Genomic DNA, 22,699 nt, shown 5'->3' with positions numbered 1-22,699 from the left:
TTTTCTCTCTTCTTTTCCTTTTAAAAAATAAAAGTACTCAGTGAATGCTAGGTTGATATCTATATAATATACCCAGCAACCAGCAGCGTTTTTGAAAAAATTAACTTAACCTGCCTGTAAAAATCCAAAAGCCTTTGGACGCAGTTGTCATGGGAGATGCAAGGACATAGAAAATGTATGAATATTGTCAAGATTACTGGCTACATTTTTGTGAGGAAGTCGATCAAACCCTTTTGAGTGAACCCAGAGTATCAGTGACCTCAGAGGCTTCTTCCAAGGTCTCACAAGCTTTGCGCTCTCTGTCTACAGGGCTTCTCAGACTGTAAAGCTGCACATAGAGGATGGGCAAAAGTAGGTTTACAGTATGGAGAAAGACCCAAAGGTCTTGATTATTACCATAGCTTTATTAACTCATATGAATGTCTCAGCACAACTGTAAACCTAATTTTTCGCACTCCTGTATTACCTTTGGTAGCCTCCCATTTCTCCTCACATCTTTCTGCTTCTCCAAAGCTTGCCCTAATGGCTGCATATCTGTTTTCCCTAGTAAACATATCCACTCTGAGGGCGTGAAGCATCTCTTGACTTTCCTTTAATCTGTGATGTTGGCGGAAGGGAGATATTCGTTCATTGGGGAATAATTACAGGTTTTCAAATGACTCACTGTCAGAGTCATTTGGTGGAGACTGACTTAGTTAAGAGCTGGGTTAGACATGGGACCCCAGAAGAGCTTGTGCTCAGAAGTTGGTTTGAGAACAGAAGGAATCTTGAGGCAGAGAAAGTATGAGCAATAGCCTATTTCTGACAGATAGAAGGAGGCAGATTGTGCAGTTCAGAAAAGACCCCAAACTAGAAGTGTTCTCAGGCTTGTCTGCTTTCCGTCACGTGGTGGGTTGACCTTCAGAGATGGGAAGCATAGAGATGAAAGAAGTGTAGCCATAGACTTGTAAACCAATGGATAACAGTGTCCTGGGCATGGATCAGAGTTGTAAACCACTGCCTCCTGTATGGGAGGAGGAACAGGCAAATTGAGGCGTGCTGGTGCTCCTAGAATGGATGAGAAAGGGATGCCCAGATGGAGAGCTGGCCTCAGGCTGCTGGCTGAATGGGAGAGAAAAGGGGAGCCTGTGTCAGTGTGAATAGAGAAGGGGGTTCCAAATCGTGGCTCAAAGGTCAGGTTTGAGTTGGTGTATGTGTCAGGCCCTTGAAGTCTTTCACCTTTTATTCTTGTCCGTGGTTGGTGTTTCTATGAGTCTGTCACACTTACATACTTTCATCTTTTCAAAAACCATTTGAGAAAGTAATACACTTTAATTATTCAAATTTAGGTAAATATGGGTAATTGAGAACAGGTAATCACAGAACCAGTAATGTCCATGATTTTTAAATTATTTTTCTTTTTCCTCCTTTAATATTTGCATATCCTTTTTGTGAGTTTTATAACTGTAGTATATAAAATGTTTGTATGTATGTATGTATGTATGTATCTATCTATCTATCTTATATGTACCCTGATTTATTTCCTTTAATTTTATGTTGTTATTTCCTTTAATTTTATGTTGTGGGCATTTTCCTGAATCATTAGTTTTCAAAAACTTAATTTTTCAGCTGACAAAATATTTTACCCAGCCAATTTCTATGTGTTTGGCACTCTGCTAGATGCTGAGGTTACAGATGTAAACAGGACTGAGCCGATTCCAGCTTTCTTGATGATTATGTCATGAGGGCGCAATCTCATAAATATTAGAATTAGAGGTTCCCAGGGATGTCTCATTGGCCATGCCTTCATGCTTGAAGTAGGCATTGCTTGTGATTTATATTTCTTTACATAAACATTAGTGAGTACAAAGAGGCACATCAGAGATGTACTTAGTTTTTTCCTGACCTGTTCTGCTTAAACTCTTGTATGAACTGGAATAATCTCAAAACAGGCCATGCTAATTTCCTGATCCAGCATAGAGGAATAACCGAATTCCTCTGTAAACTGATCTTAACACTGTGATGGGAATACCCCTCCTTCTTCTAGGGTTATTGTTTTAAAAGAAGGTCCTTTTGACCCAGGCCTTCCTAGGTTCCTATGGGCTTGGGCGGGGGGAAGGGCAGAGTTCTTAACATGTGCCCTTCATATCACTGTGTCAGCAGGTTCCACGTGAGGGCCTTATGGTTGTGTAGATAAATTTATGAAAATTATTGGATTGATGACATTTTTTTCTGAAGTAACAAAAGACTTCTCAGATAAGTGCAAAAACAGGTTGTGATCAGCCCCAGAAGCCCAAGTGCTAACACTTCCAGTCACTAACCCCCCTGCCCAGGTAACTAATATCTGACTTGTAACTGCATAGTTAGATTTTATCTTTTCCAAACTTCACAGAGTTTAATTTCTTTTATGTCTGCATTGTTTTTTCCAGTATTATGCCCATCAGATTCAGTCATATTTTTAGTGCAGTTTTTTATTTCATTTTCATCGCTGTGTAAATCTTATTGTAATAAATATACTACGATTTCTTTCCATCCTACTATTGATGAGCATTTAGGTTTTTTCTAGTTTGTAGTTTCCTCTTTTCTTTTTTTTCTTTTTTCTTGGTTATGTTGTAATGTGACTTTTATTTACAAAACAAGAACAAAATAAAACAGACAATGGCCCAATTGGCCTGTCAGCCATTCTCGGCCACCCTCTGATCTGTGTGCTCTCTGGAGCAGGCCTAGGACGCATTCACAGAGGCCACCAGCATTGCCAAAGGGAAGCGCACCTAAGAGACTTAACAAGAATAGCCAAAACTGTGGGAGGAAAACATTACCTACTGCTGAGTTGAATCGTCCCTTCAAAATACAAATTCAAATTTATTTTTAAATGTAGCCCAGATTTCTCCAGGTGATAGTACCTTAGGATTTTTTTTCCTTTTTTTTCCTTTGTTTAAAAGTAAATTTATTGGACTGACGTTGGTTGATAAAATGATGTAAGTTTCAAGTGTACAATTCTTTGACATCATTTGTATATTAAAGTGTGTGCCCACCACCCCAAATCAAGTTTCCTGTCACCATGTATTTGACCCTCTCTACCCTTTACCTATCCTCCAACCTCCCTTTCCCTCTTCTAACCATCATAGCGTTGGTGGTTATAAGTTTTTTTTAATTTTATTTTAATCATTGTTCAAATACAGTTTTCTCCTTTTTACTCCCAGTCCAGCCCCCCCTCCCACGCCTCCCCACTTCCCTCCCATTATTACCCTTCCCCTAGTTTTTGACCATGTGTCCTTTAAGTTTCTTCCCGTGAACCCTTCCCAATGTCCCCTGAAATTCCCTCTACTCTCCCCTGTGGTCACTGTCAGCCTGTCCTCTATTTCAGTGTCTTTGGTTATATTTTGCTTGCTTCTTGGTGGTTATAAGTTTTGTTTCTTGAGTTTCTTAAGAACAATGCCGCAGTAAAAATGTTTGTAAAAGTGTTTTTGTGATATACAGGATGCATGCATTTCTGTTGAGTATACACTAGGAGCAGAATTATTGAGTCAGCAGGAAACGCACGTATTAAGCATTGGTAGATACTGGCTAACCACTTTTCAAAGTGATTATGCCAACTTCCGTACCCACCAGCAGGCACGAAAACTCTAGTTGTTTTTTGTCCTTGTCAATGACTGATATCAAACATATAGCTTTTTTTTTTTCTTTATTCACAGTGTTTACAGGAAAGAATCAAGCTTCAAAATCTGGGGCAGTGTATTCTGAGAGCTGTTAATCATCTTTTTGATAATAATGTTTAATGAAAGGACATAAAACTAGATACTTTATTAATGTTCCATTCTTATTAAAGATGCAAAGAAGTTATTTAAAAAATGTATAGTGTTCATACATTGTTTGTCTTTTTTCCTTTCCTCTAAAGAGAATTCAGGCACAAATACCAGTTTTCCCCAGTGTTCACTTCACAAATAGCTAATAGTAACAAATAAACATCTGCGATCCCTTTTTACTCTTTGGAATATGGTTCAGCGTAGCTCTGCTAAGAAAGCATGATGACAGAAATCAATTGAGAACTGAAATTTACATGTCTGTCATTTATCTTTGCCACAGCGATAAACCTATGAAAGAAAATCACCAACTGTATTAAGCTAGGTTCTGAAATTACTTTTATTTTTCTGCTGTAATGTCTTTTTCCTCTTTGATCAAGTTGTTGAAGAGGTTTAAAGGACCCTGTCTCCAGACCTCGCTAAAAATCCCTACCTGGAGTTGGTTAGAAATGTGGAATCTGTATTCTAGCCAAAGCTGCATCTGAATGTGCATTTTAACAAGGTCGCTAAGGGTATTTGTGTGCACAGCAAAGTCTGAGAAGCAGGGTTAGCACTTCATGTACTACTTAGGCTAAAAAGAAAGCAAAGACTCAGTCCTCAAAGGTCTTCCTTTAAAATAGATGCAGGAGTCATCAAACCTTTCCTGCAAAGGGTCATATCCCAAATTTCTGACACTTTGCAGGCCACACGGTCTGTGCCCCCACTACTCAGCTCCATAGAGGGAAAGCAGCCACGGGCAATCTGCAAACAAATGGGCGTGGTTCTGTTTCAATACAAATGTATTTTTGGACACAATTTGAATTTTATATATTTTCTAAGTTTCATGAAATATTCTTCTCCTTTGATTTGTTCAGTGATTTCACCCTGTGAAAGTCAGTCATGGGATGTACAAAAGAAGACAGTGTGCTGCATTTGGCTAGCCCGCCACAGCTTGCTGACTCCTGTTCCGGGGTTCGAGCCACTAGTAATCCCTATGAGGGCAGAGACCTTGTTTTCATTTCACCGTTGTTTCTCTAACTCTGGCACAGAACCTAGGCTCAAAAATGTTTGTGGAATGAAATACTATTGCTATTTTTAAATTATGCAACATGGGAGAAATTCCGAGTTGAAGTTTAGAGGGCTTTATTTCTTTATTATTTTGTTTATAGGTACCGCATGCCTACTATGTGTTCTGCATTGTGCAAAAACAGTAATGTTTACTGGACCTGATGCCAGCTACTCAGGAGAAAAATCTCATTAACTTACCATCTTATACCACAAATGTCCTACACTGAGGACACTGGGTATTAGTATAGTAAATGCATGTGTCTATGAATAGCTACAGTTATTATCTGTCAAGCATTCTGATGAGAAAATCAGAAGCATAACAGTGAAGTGGAAGATATATTTTTCCCTTTCCCATGGGAAACAAGAGAAAAGCTAACATTTCTTTATGTAATGCACAATAAATTATGCATAAATGCAGAATTATAAACAAGTCAAATCTCAGTCTGCAGCATGAGTTGATATAATACAGGCTGGTAACATTTGAGTGTTCTTTTATCATTCTCGTTTGTAAAGTACTCAACAAATGGAAGTGGGTTTGGAGGGGGTGACGGGAGGGGTGGGGAGAAAATACAGACAACTGTAACTGAACAACAATAAAATAATTTAAATTAGAGAAATTTAGACAGCAATAAGAGAATAAAGAAGAATATAAATAATCCGTAGGATTATCACCAAGGTTACCAGCCTTGACATTGTTTAATTGGATATTCCCTCTCTCTTTTCAGCATCACTCTCTATAGCCAGGATACAACAAAACTGTAAACTTTGGAGCCAAATGTAATGGTATTATAACCTTTTTGTGTTACTTAATAACCATGTAACTTTGGGCAATTACTTAACATCTGCATGCCACAGTATTCTCATAAGCAAAAGTAATAATATTTCATTGTGTTTACACAGAAACACACATGGCTTCCTTTATTCATCCATCAATAGATATTTAGATTGTTTGCATGTCTTGACTATGATAAATAATAGTGCAATGAGCATGGGGGTGTGAATATCCCTTCGAGAGAGTGATTTTATTTCCTTTGGCTATATGTCTAGAAGTGGAATTTCTGTATCATATCGTAGTTTAATTTTTTGAGGAACCTCATTACTGTTTTTCATAGCGGCTATACTAATTTACATTCCCACCAACAGTGCATAAAAGTTCCTCTTTCTCCATATCTTCACTAGCACATATTTCTTGTGGTTTTCATTAAAACCACTGTAAGAGTTGGGGGTGATATGCATTGTTGTTTTGGTTTGTATTTCCCTGGTGATTAGTGATGTTGAGCACCTTTTCCTATACCTCTTGGCCATTGGTATACCTTATTTGGGAAAGTGTCTATTCAGGTCCTTTACCCATTTTAAAATTAGATTATTTGTTTTTTGTTTGTTTGTTTGTTTTGCTATCGAGTTACATAAGTTATATACTTTGGATTGTAACTCCTTATCAGATATATGGTTTGCAAATATTTTCTACCATTCTCTAGGTTGCCTTTTCATTTTGTTCATTGTATCTTTTGTTGTGCAGATGCTTTTTAGCTTCATGTAGTTCCTCTTGTTGACTTTTGCTTTTGTTACTGTACTTTTGATGTCATATCCAAAAAATCATTATCAATATCAGTGTCATGGAGCTTTTTCTCTATATTTTTTGCAAGGATTTTTATGGTTTCAGGTCTCACATTTAAGTCTTTAAGAATTTCAAGTTAATTTTTTCCAGTATTTTAAGGTAGGGGTCCAGTTTCATACTTTTGCATGTTAATTTCCAGTTTTCACAATACAATTTATTGAAGAGAATCACTTACCATTAACTATTCTTGACTTGCTTGTCCAAGACTAGTTACCATATATGCATGGTTATGTTTCTGGGCTCTTGATTTTGTTCCATTGGCCTTTGTGTCTGTTTTTATGCCAATACCACACTGTTTTGATTCGCATATAGCCTTGTAGTATAGTTCAAAATCATGATGTGTAATGCCTCCAGCTTTGTTCTTTCCCAGGATTGCTTAGGCTATTTGGTGTTTTTGTAGTGCCATATGAATTTTAGAATTTTTTCTATTTCTATAAAAAATGCTATTAGAATCTTGATGGAGATTGATTGCATTGGGTCTGTTGATGGCTTAGGGTATTATGAGATATTTTAACAATATTAATCATCCTGATGCATAAACATGGGACATTTTTCCATTTATTTGTAAGATTGGCGTCTTACAGTTTTCATTGTACAGATATTTCACCTCCTTTGTTAAAGTAGTTCTAAATAATGTTTTTGATGCTATTGTAAATAGGATTGTTTTCTTTATTTCTTTTCAGAGTTCATTGCTAATGTGTACAAGTACAACTGATTTGGTATATTGATTTTATATCCTGCAACTTTACTGAATTTGTTTATTGGTACTAACAGTTTTTTCTTTTTGTCAAATCCTTTGGGATTTTCTGTATACAAACTATGTCATCTATCAACACAGGCAACTTCTTCCTTTACAATTTAGATTCTTCTTATTTATTTTTCTTGCTCTGGCTGTAACTTCCAATATGATGCTGAACAGAAGTGAGAGTGGACACCATTGTCTTGTTCCTAATTTTAGAGGAATATCAGATTTCTTTATTTGTATATGTCGAACCATGCCTGCATCCCAGGGATGAATCCCACTTGATCATGGCGTATTATGTTTTTATTGTACTGTTGAATTTGTTTCACTAATACTTGTTGAGAGTGATTACATCTATATTTATCATGGATATTGGCCTACAGTTTTCTTTTTCTTGTAGTGTCCTTATCTGACTTTGGTATCAGAATAATGCTGGCCTTGTAAAATGAGTTTGAGCATGTTGTCTCCTCTTCAAATTTTTGAAGGAGTTTTAGAAGAATTGGTGTTAATTTTTCTTTAAATATTTGATAGAATTCACCTTTCAAACCATTTTGTTCTGTGCTTTTCTTTGTTGGGAGGTTTTTGATTACTGGTTTAGTCTCCTTGTTTATTATTGGTCTGTTCAGATTATCTACTTATTTATGACTCAGTCTTGGTAGGTTGTATGTTTCTAGAAATTTATACATTTCTTCTAGGTTCAATTTGTTGGCATAAAATTATTCCTAGTAGTCTCTTAAAATCCTTTTCCTATGCTATCGGTTGTAATGTCTCCTCTTTCATTTGTAATTTTATTTTTTGACTCCTCTCTCTTTTTTGCTTGGTTAGTCTAGCAAAAGGTTTGTCAATTTTATCTTTTTGAAGAACAGACTCATAGTTTTGTTAATTTTTCTATTACTTGCCTATATTCCATTTCATTTATTTCTGCTCTAATCTTTATTATTTTGTTTTTCTGCTAACTTTGGGCTTAATTTTTTTAAAAGTTCCTTTCAGTAATACTTTAGGTTCATTATTTGAGATCTCTGTTTTTTTCTTAACATATGCATTTATACCTATAAATTATATTGCTTTTACTGCATATCAGAAATTTTGATATGTCATGCTCCATTTTTGTTTGTTTCAAGATATTTTTTGATTTCCCTTTTGATTTCTGGTTTGACTAATTGGTTGTTCAGGTTGAGTTGTTTTATTTCCACATATCTGTGAATATTCCAGTTTTCTCCTGTTATTAGTTTCTAGTTTATACCATTGTGATGGGAAAAGATACTTCTTATAATTTCTCTCTCCTTGGATTTGTTGTGAGTTGATCTGTGGACTAACATATGATGTAATCTAGAAAATTTTTTATATTAACTTGAGAAGAATATGTATACTTTGGTTGGATGGAATGTTTTGTATATGTCTGGTTAGGCCTCTGGTCTGTAGTGTTCAAATCTACTGTTTCCTTATTGATTCATTGTCTGGATAATCTGTGCATGGTTGAGAGTGGGGTATTAAAGCCCTCAACAATTACTGTATTGCTGTTTCTCCTTTCAGTTGTTAGTGTTTGCTTTATAGACCTAGTATATATATGTAAATATATATTTATATATTTCCATTGACTTTTGAGCATACATCCCTTTTTAACTGCCTGTTAAGTTTTCCTTTTATTACAAATATACTACATTCTCAGATATTTTAGGGTTCATTTTAAAACAAATTCTTCCATTATATTGATCCATATATTGATTCATGTTCTATTTATTAAAAATATTTATGGAATGTATATTAAGAGTCAGACACACTGTTTTAATTGTTACTGTGTTATGATGTGTTTAACATAGGGCAAATTCCCCCTTTTGAAATAATTTTTAATCAAAAAATTAGTTTCTTAATAAAATATTCTTCCATTTGAGTTTTATTGTGTTAATAATAAAATCTATAGTATAAGTACTTAAGGTTATTAATTAATTTGAAGCAATTTACTTATTTTCATGATTCCTCCTTTACTGGTAGATCACTGTATTTATCTCCACTGATGCAAATAATCTTTTCTGCCTCTCCAGTGTATATATACCCAAGATTATCTGAGGTATTTATGTATTTTGTTGCTATTATTGTATAGCTATTACTTTTTGATAATAGAATATTTTATATTTTCTGTAACTATTCTTCATTTTGTGACTTTACTAAACTTTGGTTGATTTGTAGAATTTTTTAGTTGATTATCTTGAGTTTCTATACAGAGACTTTAATATCTTTCCTAAATGGTATAATTATTATTGAAGGCTATTTTATTACATTGTCCAGCACTTGCACATTACTGACAAAAGAATGTGATTGAAAGAGACACTTTTATTTAGGAAATAATAAGATGGTTATTGTGTTCATTAATAATTAGTGTAATGTTTTTCTTTTTAACTAGAATGAGATCACATTCTTTTGATTTTTGTTTAATAAGAAATATCTCAGAAATAGATACTGAATTTTATTAACAGTTTCTTTCATACATATAGTTTTGCTCCTTTGGCTTTTCCATGTGATATATGTTTAATATTTGTCTTAAGTCATTGTACATTCTAGTGAAAACAACTTGTCATATTGCACAATATTTGAAGTTGTTGAAAGTTTTTACTAGTGCTTAATGTAGATTTTTTGTGATAATCTTCATAAGTAAGATTGATTTTAATTTTTTATATATCCTGGAATTATCTATTTTTGAATATTTTAAGGAACAAATAAAATTGTATGATGGTGCATCTTATAATCAAGGTAATGCTAGGCTTGAGAATATAATATGCTGTTTGTTCTCACTTATAGATGAGAAACCCAAGGCAGAGAGATATTAAATAACTTGCAGCTAGTAGTTGGTAGACTACAGGTTTGAAACCACATGGCCCCAGAGTTCTGGCTCCTACCCCATGCCCCACACTGCTATAAGCTTTCCACAAGCTCCTTTACTGCATCCCTTACTCTTAGCTCCTCATGCTGGCTGGATGCTGGCACATTTGGCTGCTCTAAGCTTTATTACTTACTGAGATTAACATGCCTTCTTGGACTTTCTGAACCTCGTATCATTGATACTTGCATGCTGTGCTCATTTTCTCTGCTTCTCAAGGCTCGTGAAGTCCAGATTCAAGCCTCAGGCCTGTCCTACTCCCTCCCTGCAACTAACCCAGCATCTGCTCATCCCTCAGCCTTAGCTTGGTCCTCGGTGTCTGACTTCTGCTTCCCTATATAATTCACTTATTGCTTCATTGTTCCAGATCCAAAACTGGTACCAAAAAGGGGATGTAGTAATGGGGGTTCCCAGAAAGGTGCCTCCAAAGGGATTCTGACTAGCACACCTATCTACTGGTGACATACGAATATATAATACAGAGATAGATTTAAGTGTTCACCCATTTGCCCGCTCACACACAAGCATGATAGTGGTATGATTTGTTAACTAATCATTTCATGTACAGTGTCTCTGAAATCCTTAAACATTTTAAAAATACTGTACTAATACTTTCCCTGGGGGTTGGGGGCGGGGTACAGGGACCTTGTTTTGTGTTCTCTAGCTTCCTAGATTTATTACCTTGCAGTGTTTTCGGGCTCAAAAAATCACATTATATCCTCCTTCCATTTATTTTTCAGCATTTCTGAAGTGTCACTTTCTGTCTAGCTGGGAAACTTTCCTATAAACAGAACACTTGCTTTCTGATCAGGGCCTGCTCTATATAATCAGAGGGAGAACGTTTCCTCAGTGTGGCCTCAAGGGCAATTCTCTGGCTAAGGACGATGACTCATCTTCCCAGGGTCTTCCTGCTGGAGTGCTGCAAATAAATATATTCTGCAGAGGACACAGAGTACTGTGGTGCGGATAAGACAGAGCCCAGCCCTGTCGGACAAGGAGGCTCTGCAGTCTAGAAACTGTCAGCTGCAGCTGAGAAACCCCTTCAAAAGGGAGAAGCAGAGGATTCAGCAGTGCCCTGCAGTGTTTTGCCACTTTAAAACAGTGCAAGCTTATTTGCTTAAAATCCTATGTATTTGCTTAATTGCAGAGCCTGGAAGGTAACATTGAAATGGAGAGATAATAATAAAACATCAGGACTAGAAAGCTAAGGATCTTGGTGAAACCTGTGAACAGTGCTGAACCAGAATTGGTATTTGGCTATATTTATGCAAATAGCATAGTTTCTGATATTGCTTGTAATTATACAACTATTATTGGGAAATATAAGAAAACAGTTTTGTCTCTCAACCTAGATGGTAAACACTATTGAACATTTTCTCCAGAAATGAGAACATAGGGGATAATGGGTCATAAAAAAAAACTACGTCCTATATTGCCTCGCTAGTACTTGTCATGCCAGGGGTGTAGGTGGCATAGAGGGTGGGTTTATGGATGGAGAAGGGTGCGAAGGACACCATTGGGAGAGCAGGTTCATAAGCACAGGGTGACATAAGCACATATGAGAGACCCTTACTTGGGGGAGGGGACGACAGTGGTCAGGAAAAAGCTGGATACTGAGCTGTGTTTGGAAGGACAGGCTAGACTTTACTGGGCGAGGAACGATGGAATTAAAATTGATTATTCTAGAGAAAGTGAGCAGTATCTGCAAAGGAACCAAGTGTAAGGTATCGGGTGGCCTTTGGAGAACTAGATGGAAAATTGTTCAGTATAGCTGCCGCTTAAAAGGGAGGAATGACCAGGCGAAAGTGGAGAAATAGACCCTGAGATTAGGGCTTGAGGGCCAGTGTTCATATGGGACACAGTCCCAGGAGGTACTGGCAGAAGAGGGGCAAACGAGAGCAGGTTACTGCTGTGGGCTATTGGGGCTCAATTTTGAGGAAACACTGCGAAGGACTTTTCCCATCGGGGTGAGGAAGTAGAATGAGTTTCTCCCTGAGGCTGGGTGCCACATTATTCCGGCTGCTTGACTGAACCTTTATTAAGTTCATGATTTATCCAAAGACTTTCAAAGGGCTCCCCTTAAGGAAGTGGCTAACTGCTCGTAGTCATATAGCTGGAACACCATGGAGAGTAAAGAGGGGTACAGGGGAGAGTGGGAGGAAACCAGGTCCTTTCACCTCCCAAACTTTTGGGGTGCTGGCTCCTGTTTTAGTCTTCTTGAGGGGTCTGTTCACTGGTGCTTGTTTCCTGCATGTTAGACCTATGGTTTTCCTTGACAGTCACTGTCTTCCCAATTGTCTAGGCTTGCCTGGCTGCTTGGAAACCAGTTCATCATGTGACTGTTGTGACCTTCAGTATTTCTTTTTTTCTAAACCCCAAGTGCCTACATGGTTTTAATCCTTGGACAGACCACAGTGTTTCTATCCAGGAGCATTTCTTGTATTTTTAACACACACTTTATTTTAGAACAGTTTTAGGTTGACAAAAAATTATGATATATTACAGAGTTCCCATATACTTCACACCCAATTTCACCTATTATGAACATCTTATATTTGTGTGGAATATTTGTCACAATTAAGAAACCATTGTTGTTTCATTATTTATTAACTAAAGTTCATACATTTTTAGGTTTCCTGTTTTTCAGTAATGCCCTTTTCTATTCTGTTGTCCTTCCAGGATGCTACATTACATGTAGTTATCATGTTTCCTTAGGTCAGTCTGAGTTCTGACAGTTTCCTAAATATTCCTTATTTTTGATAACCTTGACAGTTTGGAGGAGTACCAGTCAGGGATGTTGTCCAATTTCCCTCAACTGGAGTTTTTCTGATGTTTTTTCTTATGATTAGACTATGGTTCTGGAATATCACAGAGGTCAAGTGCCATTCTCCTCACAACATATGGCGAATACATGCATGACCATGACTTACCCTGGTGATGACGACCTTAATCACCCAGCTGAGGTAGTGCTTGCCAGGTCTCGCTGAAGAGCTACTCTTCCCCGCTCCCATTAGTTCTGTGCTCTTTGGAAGAAAGTCACTGTGGGCGATTTCTTTCTTTACTTTTTAAAAAATTTCTTCTTACTTCCTTCTTCTTTTACTTTTGTGTTTGGAAGTTTTCAAACATAAAGACACACACACACACAATGATATAGTGAATAACTGCATACTCTGTGTGAAATTTCAACACTTTCTTGTTTTATATCTATGGGAGGTGTCAGATTTTAGCATGCCTCAGAATCACTTGGAGGCCTTGTTAAGACACAGACTTCTGGACTTTACCCTTAGGGTTTCTGGCTCAGTAAGTCTGGATTGGTGCCCAGGGAGTCTGCATCCTTAACAAGTTCCCAGATGATACTGCTGCTGCTGGTCCCGAGACCGCACTGTGAGAACTTCTGACCTATCATCTTTCCTTACACTGACTCTCCCACCTCCACGTCACTATTTTGAGGTAAATCTCAGGTATCTTATTATTTTATCTGTAAATACTTCATGTATATTCCTAAATATAAGGACTTTTAAGAACATAATTATAGTGTAATTTTCTAATAAAATATTAATAATTCTAATATCATCAAATATCCACATTGTGCTCAAATTTGACTGATTGTTTCTAAAATACTTTTACATTACAGTTGGCATTCCAACCCAAATAAGCTCTGCACGTTATATTGGTTTGATATACCTCTAAATTCTTTTGAAATCTATTGTATGGGTTGACAAACCACGAGGCAGTTTTTTAAAAACTAAAGTTTTAGTGGCATATAGCCACACTCATTCATTTATGGTTATATATGGCCCCTTTCCAACTATGACAGTGGAGCACAGTGGTTGTGTCAGAGGCCACACGGCCTGCAGAATACAAAGAGTTTACCATTTGTTCCTTTACAGAAAATGTTTGCCGATCCCTTTTCCTTACGCTCTTCCTTCTTCTTTTTTTTTCTTTAAATATATTTGTGGAAGAAACCGGGCCATTTTTCCTACAGACTTTCCCATATTCTGGAGTTTGCTGAGTGCATCCCCTCCCCGTTTTTATTTTTCACGTTCCTCTGTTGCCTGTATTTCTTGTAAACTGGTACACACACCAAGAGGGTTGAGCGGATTCAGGTTCACTATTTTGCCAAGAGTTGATCAATGGGTTGAGATGTTATCAGTAAGACCCATGCATTGTCAAGTTTGTAATCAGGTTTGCACCTAGTTATTTTAGTAGCTATTAATCATCATTGCCTAGATTCATTATTTCATTAGGCATAGCAAAATGATTATATGGTAATTTTATCATTTCCTTTCATTTAGGAGCTGGGATGCTTTTGTAAATGAGAACTGTTCTTCATCAATTATTTGGTTCCTTTGATAGACAGTTTTGTGAGAGAAAGGCAGGACAACTGCTGGATTCCGTCCTGTCAGTTACCAAGTTCAGAATAATGAGTAGCCTCCCTAATACCTTCAAAGGTAACTATTGTGTGTTTCTTTAACTGTCTTATGAATGCCTGGATTGTTTTTAACAGCTTTATTGAAATTTAATTTGCATACCGTATAATTAACTTCTTTTAAATGTGCAATTCAATGGCTTTTAGTTTATTTGCAGAGTTGTGCCACCATCACCACAATTTTATTTTATAACATTTCCATTATATCAAAAAGAAGCCTTATGAATATGTGGATTTTTAGAATGTATTTGATATGTGTAAATCCATGTTAGTGTCATTCTTTTAAGGCTCCCAGTCATTCCATTTTTGGTCAGTGGGAGCCCTTTTTGAGATTAGTTCCTATACTGGCTTATTATGAAAATAAAATGAGAGAATAATTTTCAAGATTCTGATAGTCAAGCGGTGCCACACAGCTGTGATAGTGGTTGTCAATCTTGGGTGCGTATTGGAATCACATGAAGAACCTTGAGATACCCTGATGTGCCGTCCATTCCCTATACTAATGGCAACAGAGTTTCTGCAGGTGACACCTAACCATCACCACTTTTTACAAACCCTAAGGTGGATTCCAGTGCGCAGCCAAGGTGAGCAGCCATTGAACTTCGTGGATGTGAATTAATTTCTCTCCCCCTTCCTTCCCAGTTGCCCTATACCTTGCCCAGCTTTGTCCTTCTCAGTCCTCCGCTCTCATTTGGGGCAACTTGATCACTTTTTTGCCCAGTCACTCAAGCTAGCTGTCTTAGTCATTTGTCCCTTTCCTACCTAGCACTGTCTAATTCCAAAGGAGTTTTTGAGGAGAAATGGCTGCCTTAGATCTCTATTATACAGAGATATTTCTGTCAACAATACGAAAGAGATACTGAAGAAGCAAGCAAAACTACTCAATGCTTTAAGTCCCCAGGACTCACATTAAGAAACTTCACATTCATTAGCATGATGCTCTAGGTTACCCATTATCTACTTGCAACCTCTGGATACCAGCCTCATCACATACTTTAAATCCCTGTACCCTACAGTATAGTCTTATTATTATACATCTTTTGTAATACTTTGCCACAGAAAGAGTGGCCCTCCATGGACCCGAAGTACTGGAATCCCTTGGGAGCTTGTTAGAAATGTAGGATCTTAGGCCACATCCACAGACCCAGTACATCCCTAACCTGTCTTTTAACAGGATTTTCCAGTTCATTCATAAGCATATTAAAGTGAGGGAGTTTTTCCAGCCTTTTCTGCTCCTCCTTATGCCTTGATCTCTGTATGCATATCAACTCTTGCCCTTTCTATTTTGATTCATCTTTCAGGACTTAGTTCAAATGGTTTTGTCCTGGGTTCCCACTTCTGCATATAAGTAGTCAATTCTTCTTCATAGCTTGGATGCTATCTTTGTCATACTACTTTCATGAAACATTATTTTCATTTTCTTTTTAGGGATTCAGGTACGTGAGAAACTACTACATTTAAAGCTCTGAAGTGCAATAATCACACTTCATTCTTTTCTGTATCCACCCAGAGCTTTGCAGATACTGGAATTTCTATTTATAAAACAAGAAGTAGTTTCAGGGGTCAAGAGAGCAAAGCAGGTAGATCCTGAGCTCACTTCCTCCTGCAGACACATAAAAACTATACAACTAAATATAAAGTAACTATCCCTGAGAAGGATCTGAATAAAGAATAACTGAACAGCATTTGCACAACTAGGGCTGTAAGGAATAAGCCACACCAAGACAGGTAGGATGGGCAGAGATGTGGTCTGGTCAGGACCCACACCCCTGGTGTGGCAATTCTCAAGTGGTAGGAATATTGTTACCATTGTGGTCGCCCCTGAAAAGTCTGAACCCCACTTTGGACCCCTACCCTGGGGGCCTAGACTGGGAAATGGAGTCTCCATAACATCTGGCTTTAAGAACCAGCGGGACTTATATCAAAAAAGAGCCAAAGGGCTGTGGAACGAAGCTTCCACTCTCAAAGGACCTGCACATAGACACACTCACCCCTTGCTGCAGTGAAGAGGCAGCAGTTGAAACGTACCTGGGCCATACATGAAGAAATTACATTGACCACCTTTAGGACAAGTGCTGGAGAGGGCAGGGATCAGGGGGCACTTTCTCCTAGGCTCAGAAGGTCTGGCGTGCCTCACTTTTCTTCGTTTGTTTTCCTGTGTTCTTCTTCCACCTGGCTTGCCCAGTGCAGATAGGGGCAATTCTGATGCTTGCCATGAACCTGACGAAAAGTAATCGACCCACCCACCCTGCCCGATCTGCCTGCCTAATACTGAGTCCATCTCAAGCATCTTCAACTTCAGCACGCTTGGCAACTGGCCTTGGCCAGCACCAGAGCCTCACCAAAGCAGCTCTACAACTGACACAGCCCATAGGTCCACTGATTAGGTATCAACCCACTTTTTTTACTGACTTCATTTTTTTAGAGTGGCTTTAGATTCACAGCAAAATTAAGGGGAAGTACAGAGATTCCCCACATACCTCTGTCCCCCACACATGTATTACTTGTCCCGTTATCAACATCCCCCACCAGAGTGGCACATTTGTTACAATTGATGAACCAACATGGACACATCATAATTACCCCAAATCCATAGTTTACATTAGGGCTCACTCTTGGTGTTGTACACTCTGTGGGTTTGGACAAAGGTATGTCCAGTTACTAGCAAATTGATGCAGAACAAATCACTCCTAAATGAGTAGCTTAGCATGACAGCCTATCATTTTATTATTTCTCATGCAGATCAGGAATTTAGAAAGAGATTGGTTGAGTGGTTCTGGCTCTGATATTTCACATATTGCCAGGCAGATGGAGCTGGAACAGCTGGGCCTACAGCAACTTGGGGCCTCCCAGGAATTTCTCTCATCATGGAGTTTCAGGTTTCTCTATACAGTCTCAGTCATAGCCTTGTCTGGGTTTCCTTATAGCATGGCAGTCTTTCGAGGGTTGGAGACTTCAAGAGAAGTCTCCACTTGACAAGTGAGAAACTTCATTGTCTTCTGTGACTTACATGCAGTGTCACTTCCAACTCATTCTAGGTGGTTACAAGCAAGCCACCAAGCATACCCAGATTCAAGGAGATGGGAGGTAGGTAACCCATCTCTCAATAGGGGTTACATCAAGGTCACATTGCAAAAAGGCATGAATGGTAGAAGATATTGCTGTGGCAATTTCTGTAATGTATACACTGCTACACTTGATCTTAATAGTTAGGAAATTTCAACTCTTCTGGGCTCAAAGGATTCTATTTTATTATTAAACACCTCTTCTGGGTAGGTGTCTTTAAAAATGAGACTAGTTGGTCTTCTGCTTTCATGGGCAAAACGTAACTTTCTATATGACGCTTTAAAAAATCTACTGAGAAGTGGGTTCCAGATTTCCCTCAGCAATGCCCAGAAAAGAGATTTTATGGTTAAAAAAAAAAGAGTACCTGAATGATGTTCATAAGCTCTGTGTCTGCAGCCTGTCCTTGCCACTGTCTTTGGCTACTCAATCTCAGTTTGCCTCTCTGTAAAATGGACATCGTCTTTCTTGTGTGTACCCCACAGCTTTACGTTGAGGAGCAAATGATGTCATTAGGGTGAAAAGCCTGTGACAAAATATCACATAAAAGAAGGTATTTCCATCATTCTTCTAAAGAATTTTAATATTTTACAGCCCATAGGGGCAAGAAGCTCTACCTAATATCGGACTTAAATATATTCGTTTTGCCATAGCTCTCTATAAGCAGTCAGTCTGAAACGGGTTGTGCTTCTTTCCTCTAGTGAAATGGCGAGAGGGCGACATACAGAGGCTTAGGTGTGTTGACACTGCTGTCTTCGCAGGTTTGCTGCCATGTAGTTTGATTTGTATTCTGTGCATCATGTAAGCCTTTTGCTCAGCCAGCAAACGTTTGTGAGCTTCCAGCTTCCAGCATTATTACTCCAGAATCCCTAAATCATTTTCCTGATCATTGAATTGCCTTGCATTGCTATCACTTAATATGGATTCTCTGTTTTGCTTCATTGTCTCTAGACTTATTATTTCACATTTGTCTGCACTAAAATGTATTCTCAGTTTATTGGTTCAGTCATCATGAGGGGCCAATGAATTTGAATCATGCCATTGTATTTTTTCCTATGTGATATATATATATATATATATATACCATATAAAACTAATAAAAATCTATGTACCTTAGAGAAGGTTATGCAGATTTTATTGGTTATACTTCAGGGTCAGACTAACAACACAAAATAGGTCAAGCCAGAGCTTACAATACCAGGGCACCGAGCACAGCTTCCAAGGGAGGAAGGAAGGAAGTCAATATTTTCCAGGGGAAACTTTTGATAAAATCTGCTTCATTCTATAAACTTGCACCATATTTACTGGTAGCCTAGAGCTCACAATTTTAGAGCTCTCATGTTCTCCTTGCTTAAGTACCTATTTTATATTACCATTTAAAAATACTTTCCTGAATAAGAATATGATCCATTCAAAAGTGGACAGCCTATATCAGAAAACCAATCAGGTTGGGCCACTGTTGAGAAATTTACTTTAAAAATTAGATAAATACATTTAATGAAAATTAAGTTCTAATGACTCTGGTTTCATTCATGCAGAGCATGTTTGGGGCCTACTATGTGTCAGGAAGTTGGCTAGACTACAATATAAGCCACAGACTTCCTGTTTCCAAAAGTTATAGGTCAGCGAAGGAAAAACTCAATGACAAGTCATTACAGTTCAGTTCATAATTTGTAGTGCAGGGAATGACTAATTTTGCCTGCGAAGTTTAGGAAAGGTTGAAAAGAACAACTGGGGTTAAGAGCCAGTGGGCTATCGGTACATTCGCTTGTATGGTTTTGGAATGTTGGGAGTATGGAGAAATCACATATACGCAGAGAAGACAGACTGCTACCTCCCTGGTCCTTCCTTAGCTGGCACACTTCTGGAAATGACAGGAACACCTACAAGACTCCTGGGGAATTACAGAGATGGACGGGGATACTGTCTAAAGCTCACTAGATAGCAAGGCGCTCCTGTTGAAGGACTGGGCAGGAGAAATCTGCAGGAGAATCTGAGGGGATAGTTCTAAAGAGCAATGTATATTAACCAAGTAGACAGAAGCAGCCAGTCGCTGTGTTCTTTTCAAAGATGCATAAACTTGCAAGAGGGATCCGTGTGTGTGTGCGTGGCTGTATGGCTATGTTCAGGGAATCAGAAAAAATCATCTCTGTGGTGTTCTTTGAAAAAGGATTAAGAAAATGGGAACGCAATATTAATGCTATATTTTATTCATTTATTTTGATAAAAGCTTAACATCATTGAATAGAAGAGAATATTGTGATTTGTTAAATGTTCCTTTAGCAAATCCAAGAGAAAACATAAGTCAGTTTTCTTCAACTGATAATTAATTATCTATGGCAAAGGAAGTATTAAAGCAACAAAAATATCCCTCTCCCCGAGTTGGCCGTGACATAGGAGACAGTCATAAACACAAGGAGGAATGAGCGATCAATCTGAACTCATTTGGTAATTTATCTCTTCCTTCACTTTGAACAGCTGTAGCATTTATCATATGTTCTGCCTAATTTAGCACTTAATAACATACTTTCTCACTGTCCTCTAATTGTTTGATAAATGAAAGTCTTGTTTCCCCACCCAGACTGTATTCTCCCCAAGGGCAGGGACTTTGTTCTTATCTATCTCCTCTCCCCTCTCTACCGTGCCTAGCAGAATGGTTAGTACAGAGTTAGCAGAGAGCTATGAGGTGTCCTGTGAATACGCCCTTGGTCAGGTTCTAAGGCACCTTGTCATCAGGCTCAGTTATTCTACTTCTGTAGTCCCAGCTTCTTTTTCTAGAAAATAGCGAATTTAAACTTGGTGCTTTCTAAGTCCTTTTCCAGCCCTGCGGATCTTTAATTAATATTTGAGAATAATCCCACTTGTATTTTAAAAACATGGATACAAAGAAAAAATGTATTTATGAGTAGTAGCACAATTTTCATTTTCTTTTTGGTGCTTTTCTGTGTTCCCTAAGGCAGTGATTTTCAACTGGTGTGCCACAAGAATTTTTAAAACATATATTGCCTGACTATTTAGTCAGGGGCACTGACCTCTTTTACGTGAGATTGTCAAATTAAAAAAAAAATGGCAATAGCCGTTAGGAGTGAATGGCTTGCCTTGAACCATAAATGTATAGGTTGTATCACAGAATTGCATCTTATTGGTCATATCGCATAATAAGGTTGTGTCTGAATCCTTATGTACAAGTATAGGCACCTAATTTTTTAAAAAGTCACTTTGGAGCAAAAAGGGTAATTGTCATGATTATTTTTTTGTGTAAATCAATCACATTAAATCTACTTCTTTCCAGATTAACAAAAATATATTTTTGGTGTGCCGCAAGATTTTAGTAATTAGCTTATGTGTGCTATGAGATGAAAAATGTTGATAATCACTACCCTCAAGTGAGCATGTATTGCTTTTGAAACACACTAAAAGTCACTATCTAAACATACCTAGAAGGCATGTCTTACTTCCTATGCTTCATGACTCTGAATAAAAACTTTTATTTTGAAATTTTAAGTATAGTTGGCATACAGTATTATATTAATTTCAGGTGTATGACCTAGTGATTAGACATTTATAGCCCTTACTATGTGGTCATTACACTTAGTCTGGTAATCATCTGCCACCGTTTAATGTTATCACAGTGTTACTGATTATATTCCTCTTCACCCTTCTCACCCATTCCCTCGCCCCACTCTCCTCTGGCAGCCATCAGTTTGATCTTTGGTTCTGTAAGTTTGTTTTTGTTTTGTCTTGTTTGTTCATTTGTTTTCTTAGATTCCACATAGTGAAATCATATTGTATTTGTCTTTCTCTGCCTGACTTATTTTACCTAGCAAAATACCCTCTAGGTCTGCCCATGTTATCACAAATGTTTAGATTTCATTTTTTGTTGTTGCTTAGTAATATTCTGTTAATCATGTCTCCTTCATCCATTCATCTGTTGATGGACATTTAGGTTGCTTCCCTATCTTGGCTATTATAAATAATGCTGCAATGAACATAAAGGTTCATGTATCTTTTTTTGAATTAGTTCTTTGGATGTCTTCAGATAAATACCCAGAAGTGGACTTATTGTGTTGTATGATAGTTCGAATTTTAGTTTTCTGAGGAATCTCCATACTGTTTTCCATAGTAGGTGCACCAATTTACATTCCCACTAACAGCGGACAAGGATTCCCTTTTCTCTACTTCTTCACCAACACTTGTTTACTTGTTGCCTTTTTTTTAATAATCATCATTTTTGACAAGTGTGAGGTAGGATCCCATTGTGGTTTTGAACTCTATTTCCTGGATGATCTGTGATGTTGGGCGTGTCTTCATGTATCTGTTGGCCATCAGCATGTTCTCTTTGGAGAAATCTCTGTTCCTGCCCTCTGGCCATTTTTTTATTGGATTGTTTAGGTTTTTTTGGTTATTGATTTGCATGAGTTCCTTATATATTTTGAATATTAACCCCTTATTAGATATATAATTTGTAAATATATCCTCCCATTCAGTAGATTGTCTTTTTGTTTTGTTGATCATTTCCTTTGCTGCTCAGAAGCTTTTCAATTGGATGGAGTCCCATTTGTTTATTTTTGCATTTGTTTACCTTCCTTAAGGGGACATATTTAAAAAGATATTACTAAAGCTGATGTCAAAGAGTTTTTTTATTATATTTTCTTCTAGGAGTTTTGTGGTTTCAGGTCTTACATTTAAATCTTAAATCAATTTTCAGTTTCTTTTTCTATATGGTATAAGAGATTTTAAGGTGCGTAGTTTACTGGATGGAATAAATTGGCCATTAATACCCATAATCAGATATGAATATTGTGCCTATATCTTATATTTTCTTAATTGTGAAGGAAGAATATTACTCATTTTATATAAAATTGTTTCAGCAGATATGCACTATGTACATACCGTGTGCCTGGTATTTTTGGACATACTGCAGTGTCACTGGTGAGCAGTGCAAACATAGTTCTCACCTTCCCAAATGCTACATTTAATTAACAAAGAATAAAGGAAGATAGAGCTTTAAAAAGTACCCACAAGGTGAGATGAAGGCTGACATCATCTTATATTTGACTCACATATAAAATAATAAAGTTTGCTTTCTATGGGGTTGCATATGCCTCTAACCAATTCAGATAGATCTCAGTGTTTGTCAACA

This window comes from Phyllostomus discolor, chromosome X, assembly GCF_004126475.2.
Source record: "Phyllostomus discolor isolate MPI-MPIP mPhyDis1 chromosome X, mPhyDis1.pri.v3, whole genome shotgun sequence".
NCBI classification, from domain to species: domain Eukaryota; kingdom Metazoa; phylum Chordata; class Mammalia; order Chiroptera; family Phyllostomidae; genus Phyllostomus; species Phyllostomus discolor.
The sequence above is the reverse complement of the archived record's forward strand: the minus strand, read 5'-3'. Positions refer to the sequence as shown.